Source organism: Magnolia sinica, chromosome 4 (assembly GCF_029962835.1).
Source record: "Magnolia sinica isolate HGM2019 chromosome 4, MsV1, whole genome shotgun sequence".
Classification (NCBI taxonomy): domain Eukaryota; kingdom Viridiplantae; phylum Streptophyta; class Magnoliopsida; order Magnoliales; family Magnoliaceae; genus Magnolia; species Magnolia sinica.
The window spans coordinates 77,892,590-77,898,589 of NC_080576.1; positions in this window are offsets into that span (position 1 = coordinate 77,892,590).

Here is a 6,000-nt window from a genome sequence, read left to right on the forward strand (position 1 = left end):
CACGTATATATCGTGTATAAGCTTATAGAAAGCTTAGAGAGTAGTGAAAGTGTGTGCACAAGGTAAGTGCCGAGTATTCAAAACAATACCATAATCATACAATATCAAAAATGCTGGCAAGATCATGAATCATACGATATCAGAGTAAGCGGAAATACTGACCAGTCCACGAGTCATACAATATCAGAGTACGGAATGCAGATCATAATGAGCCAAATATTAGATGCCGAGGATGTAATACAATGTACAAATCGTAATGAGCCACGAATACCATCAACCTCATCTAAGCCATATAAATGCAGAAATAAAGTAACCCAAAATGCTAAATGTTGCGAATGCAATGCAATATGCGGTGCGAATGAAATGACTAAGCTGGAGTGAAGTCGGGATGATAGTACGTAGTATCGCAAGCCAGGGGTCCATCACAAGGGACTTCTATCCAAACCAGTTCCATACCTAAATTTAGATAGTCAGACTTAATGTAGTAAACTGTTGATCTTAGGTTAGTCGCACGCCCCAACTGAAATCCTGCCCATTATGAAGGTACATGTAACAAATAGTTACGCACCACCAGCCCAAGTGGATAGTGAATGGATGAGTGAATGAGTATGTAAGTCCTGCTCAATAAGTCTACATATCAGTATTGTACATCTCTGTGATTATCACCGGGGTCTAGTATACTCTACATGCAATCGCTACTCACTGGATGTACAATCATGCAAGTGGAAGAGACCTCACTATCCGACTGGGTAGTAGTCAGCCAATATCTACTTGGCACGTCGATAACGGACCCAATCACGAGCTGGTCAAACTCAACCTAGCTATACCCACTACCCTCGGGTGGGTAAGGCTACCACCCCTTTCTAACCGGCCATGACACAGTAGGAGATGCGGCCTGCTGGTATTCGACACTCAGGCGCTCATGTATCCACTCGGTCTCGACGTTGGGGCGTCTCCTGGCTTCGGAGGTTTAGAAATTTTCACTCAGGCCATCTATGGCGGCCCCATGCTAGTAACAGATTTTCTATGTCCCATCTAACCATCCACGACATGCCTGTGGAGGGTACGACCCTGATGTCGCTAGGGTGTACAGTAATCACAACACGCACTGTAAGATGCATGAGTCATACAATCTAATCACGCATCAATCCTGCACATACCGTGCGCTCATGTAAGACAATCTTCGCCTCTTAGGGAGTCTCATAACAGCCTGCCCAATGACACATGCAATGGTTAACCACATCTCATAACAAACATGCAAATGATGCATATGAGCATGTATCATGATGCTATGTTGTCACATACTCATAATCGGTATCGACAATCGGCACCGATAATTGACATCGATAATCGTCTTTGATAATCGGCCGATACAATTATCCTTGACAATCGGTCTCGGCAATCAGAATCTACTTCAACAACTGGCCTCGACAATTGGAATCAGCCTCGATAATCAGAATTGACCTTGATAATCGGAATCGGCCATGATAATCGGCCTAACATAGGGCCTAAGGGAAAGGTCACAATGTGGACATTTAACTATCATTGCCTATCAATGTGGACATTCAACCAACATTACTCCCAAGAAGTGGGCCCATTATATGTTAGGTTCTATGTGGGCCACTCCTTGGGAGTAATGTTGGTTGAATGTCCACATTGATAAACAATAATGTCTAAATCTCCACATTATGACCTTTCCCTTAGGCCATTTGTTAGGCTGATTGTCGAGGCCGATTCCGATTGCCAAGACCAATTGTCAAGGCCGATTATCAGGCCGATTGTATAGGCTGATTATCGATGCCGACTATCGGTGCCGATTGTCGATACCGATTATGAGTATGTGACAGCATAGCATCATGATACATGCCTATACGCATCATCTACATGTTTGTTATGAGATGTGGTTGACCATTGCATATGTCATTGGGCAGGTTGTTATGAGACTCCCAGATAGGCGGAGATTGTCTCACTTGAGTGCATGGTATGCGTAGGATTGATGTGTGACTGGATTGCATGACTCATGCATCTTACAGTGTGTGTTGTGATTACTATATGCCCTAGCGACACCAGAGTCGTAGCCTCCACATGCATGTCGTAGATGGTCAGATGGGACACCAGAAATCTGTTACTAGCAACGGGCCATCATAGATGGCCTTGGGTGAAAACCCCTAAACCTCTGAGGCCATGAGGAGCCCCAACGTCGAGACTAAGTGGATACATGAGCGCCCGAGTACCGAATACCAGCAGACCGCTTCTCCCATTGTGTCGTGGTCGGTTGGGAAGGGGTGGTGGCCTTACCCCCCCAAGGGTAGTGGGCATAACTAGGCTGAGTTTGACAAGCTCATGATTGGGTCCGCTATTGATGTGCCGGGTAGATATTGGCTGACTATTGCCACTACAAGAAATATCACTTTTAGCGACGAAAAATTTCTTCGTTAAAAGTCAGATTTTCGTAGCTAAAACCCTTTAGCGACGAAAATTTTCGTCGCTAAATTCATCGTTAAAAGACCGACGTACAAGGACTTTATCAGCGAAAAATCCAATTCGTCGCTAAAACAAGCTTTTTAGCAATGAAAATTTTCGTCGCTAAAAAAACTATATAAGACTTTTAGCAGTGAAAATTTTCACTGCTAAAAAAATTTGTTACACTTTTGGCGACAAAAATTTTCGTCGCTAAAAACCTGTACAAGACTTTTAGTAGTGAAAATTTTTGTCGCTAAAAAACCTGTACAAGAATTTTAGCAGCGAAAATTTTCGCTATTAAAAAAATTCGTTACACTTTTAGTGACGAAAAAACTTGTACAAGACTTTTAGCAGCGAAAATTTTCGCTACTAGAAAAATTCGTTACACTTTTAGTGACAAAAATTTTCATCGCTAAAAAAACTGTACAAGACTTTTAGCAGCGAAAATTTTCGCTGCTAAAAAATTCGTTGTACTTTCCTAAAAAATTTCCAAGACTTTTAGCAGCGAAAATTTTTACTGCTAAAAAATCGTTCCACTTTTAGTGACGAAAATTTTCTTCGCTAAAAAAACTGAACATGGCTTTTAGCAGCGAAAATTTTCGCTGCCAAAAAATTTGTTACACTTTTAGCAATGAAAACTTTCGTTGCTAAAAACTTTACAGGACTTTTAGCAGCGAAAATTTTCACTGCTAAAAATAAATTACAAAACTTTTAGCTACGAAAATCTTCGTCACTAAAAGTCCATTTTTTTAATATACAGCTCAAAATTCCACACAAAATTCCTGATATACACCTGTTAACAATATATTTCATCATATTCACATTCACATCCATCTAAACTACATTCATCCAAACGCAAACAATCTTATCCGCATCACATTCATTCACGCATAAATACATATAAACTTAACATCATAAACAAATATACAAAAAATCACAAAGATGAAGGTGGAGGTGGTGGGGCATCAGTAGGTAAGCATGCAGCGATAACCTGAAACATCTCTATCATCCGTCGCTCATGTTGCACCCGCATCTCCTCCATCCTCCTCCCTCTGCCTTGCTAGTTGATCATCCATCCTCCTCTCCTGCTCCTCCCTCTGCCTTGCCAGCTGATCCATCATTTTCTTCTCCTGCTCCGACCTCTGCCTATCCAGCTGATCGTTGATGTAATCGACGACGACCTGTAGCTGTTGAACCTCTCTCTTTGCGGTATCAGCTCGGCATACGGCACTGTCGCCAACAACGATGGATCGGCTGGAGGCAGCTCTAGCGGGCGCCATGAGCATAGCACCATGGCCAAACCCATGCACATATCCAGAACGGGTGCCAAGCACCTGACTCAGGATCTCTGACTCACTCCGCTAAGTACCATCGGGAGTGGGCTAACTATGTAAGGTGTCCATCTCCTCCTGTAATGAAAACATATGAATTTTCATAATAAATGACATTATTATAATTTAATGCAAATAAATTTTACAATGTAAGAATTTGTACCCAAATCTTGCTGGCTCTAGGATGTACCCAAGATCTCGTCGCCTGCCGACAGTGAGTCCCTTTGTAGAAGTCTACTAGTCCGAGCTCCTGGCCAGTAACGAAATCTCGTTGCGCAATTGAAAAGACAATATAGTTAATATAAATGCATGGAAAGAATATATAAACGTAATAATTACCACTACTTTCTTACCATGTCGTGACAAAGTCGTACAAATGACTTTGAACCAGATACGTGGTTCACTTCTAACTTTCCTCTGTTGTTAGAATTTATTTTGCTCTTCTTCTGAACACATTATTCATAATATATTGTTATTAATTGTGAATTTAATTATTATGTTAAGATATCATAAATATGTAAATCTTACCTGAAAAGAATCAGATGAAAACCTATCGCAGAGTATCCACTAGTCCTCATCGATCACGTGCAGCGGTGCGGACTGTATGGCCTCCTCGTGGCTCATGCACCACTTGTACTATTGGTGTAACTTACTGCAGTAATCCTTGAACCGCTCCTTCATCATGTCGTCGGCGGCATGGGAGATGCGCGGAACACTCAAATCCAAGTCAAATTTATCCTTCAGTTTCATAAATAATAGATTAAGACAGTAAACTTATTAAGAAAATAACTTAACCATAAATGAACTTTTATAAAAAAAAAATTTAATTTACCAAAATTTACCTCAAGGCACTGACGGATGAGCTATCACACATCATCTATCACGTCTCCAAAACGGGGGGTGGTGGGGAGATCAGAGGTCTGCATAAGACACTGACCTCCGACGTAAACAACATGGCATTGTTCCCAATAGGTCTAATCCAGTCCTGTGGGAATTCTATTGTCACCCTACCCTCACGCGTAAGTCGTTCTAAAAGCAACCTGCGCGTGAGTCCATGTCCTCGTCGGCTGGTCGACGACGCTGTTGCAAAAGAAATATGTAAGTCTAAATATAAACAGAAATCATTAAGAGAAATATACGTCTAGGCTTACATGTAGTGCCCGGTGTATGCGGGACTAAGGGATCAGACGCCTATGAAGCAACATGTGATGGGGATGCTAGCTTCGTCGCATCATGGGTAGAAGGAGTAGATCCAGTGCGCGAACGACGTACTCTCCCACCTGGTGCCATCACTGAATATGTGCGAGCTACGAACTTATAAATTTAAATAATGTTAATACAAGTGGAATATACTAAAACATTATACAAGTAGTGTTGACGGTACAATGCATTTGTGCTTATGCTCAGAGAGATGATTAAAATATGATTAGACTATTATACTACAATGCAAGTAGAATATAATAAAACCGTAAACTTTAATTTACAACCATTAAAAATTCTATTATACATTGTCATTCTATATTAAATACACATATTTCGTTATAATACGAAACAACTTTAAGGTAAACTATCTGAAATACTCCCTGCGTAAGTTATCGTATGCTTCAGAAGCATATGTCATTTCGTGTGAAACACTCGACATATTTACAGCCAACATGCTAGTCACAATAGGAGAAATCTGGTCTCTCAGGACTCCATTCAGATGTGCAAGTGACAGAGTCGCATCTTCCATATCTCGTTTCTCGCGGTTATATATCTCCATCAGCCCCAGAATTTCTTTGAGATGGCATAATCTTTCCTCTGAGTCATCATCGATATATTCCACTTTACACTCATCGACCAGACCAGGTATCTCTATGGCCCTACCGGAAGAAGATAGGACTGAAACATTCATCTGCAACAGCTGATGAAGTATGTTGCGTGATTCTGCTTTGCTCCAGTTTAAGGAGGACATGATCAGAAATTGACTAAACTGCAAATGTGGATTATAAATAAGTCAATAAAAAGAATTAATAATGACTTGTAATTTTCACGTATACATGGAATACATAAATTATTTGAATTGAAAAATGACATGTAAATCATGTGTACATTTAATAATCGTCATCTGTATCACTATCGCTTAGGGCTATTTCTTCACCATCACTATCACTGATCAGTATTTCATCCTCATTGTCCGTAACGTCGTCATCAATGAAACTGTTAT